Here is a 1,161-nt window from a genome sequence, read left to right on the forward strand (position 1 = left end):
TTTTCTCCATCTTGGCCTTAGTCTGAGCAAGAACAATCTTGAAAACCCACCATCAGATCTTTGGAGAGGAACATGGTTATCTGAGGGCTCAAACAGCCATATCAGGGCATATTTGAAAAGAATACTCCTTTCCTACTGAGAGGAGGAAGCAATGTCTGTAGTTTTCTGTCAGATTGCTAAATTCTCTGCCTTTTCAAGTTGAGACTGTGCCTTTGTCTCATTTTGTTATTTCAAATGCTTCTTTTCCAGGCTCCTTTAGTACTGCCCAGTATTTTCTTACTCAAAATTTGTTGTCAAGCCTTCAGGAATAAAGCTTTGCCATTTAATCGCTAGTGATGGCCCCTGCAGTGAGAGCAGTGGTGGAACTCATCGCCTGCTTGTTTGCGTGTCGGCTCCGCTCACTGTGATCCCAGGCCTTGTGGGTGCTGAGCGAGGGAGCACGGCCCCGTGCTCGGCGAGAGGTTTGAAGCAGAAGGCTGGTGTCGGTGGCCTTTAGCAGCCTTCAGCACGCATTAACAGGCTGCTCTCTCTCCCAAGGCTGAGCCAGGCTGACCTCGTTGATGTGCTCTCTATGCCCCACGGCAGTGCCAGGCAGCGCACTTTGCACCACTGAGCCCCTTGCTCGTGTGCGTGGGGGCCAGACCCACAAGCAGTTGCTCCTTGAGAGGAGTAAGGGCACTTTCTCTAATCGTTTAACCTCGCCCCAGCTTAGTCGCATGTGGCAGCAGGGTGCTTTGTGCTTACAGAGCTGCCTCTTGGAGGTGCACTGTAAAATGAACAACCAGTGTCCAGGCAGCCACTGAGCCTTAACTAGGAGTGAATCTGTCTTTAGAAATTCTAGCAGGAACTTCAAAATACCTTTGGGAATTTGATTACCAAATAGTCTGAGTTTTTCCTGAAATCCCTGAGGCTTAATTCAAACTAGGCCGGTTTCTCAAATGCCAAAGCCACGTGTTCATGCCTGTGCAAATTTTACAAGACTTCCCACCTGGGCAGAGTGTAGTGCTAAGAACAGTGAAAGAAATGCAGGTTTAAATAAGAATACTGTCAGAAAGTACACTAGGAAGCTTAGCAGTTGTATGAAAGGATGTGGTGGGCAACATCACAACATGCTTCTGGGAACAGACTTGAAATGACATACAGCAACATTTTCTAATCCTT

The sequence above is a fragment of the Meleagris gallopavo genome, chromosome 16 (assembly GCF_000146605.3).
Source record: "Meleagris gallopavo isolate NT-WF06-2002-E0010 breed Aviagen turkey brand Nicholas breeding stock chromosome 16, Turkey_5.1, whole genome shotgun sequence".
Lineage (NCBI taxonomy): Eukaryota > Metazoa > Chordata > Aves > Galliformes > Phasianidae > Meleagris > Meleagris gallopavo.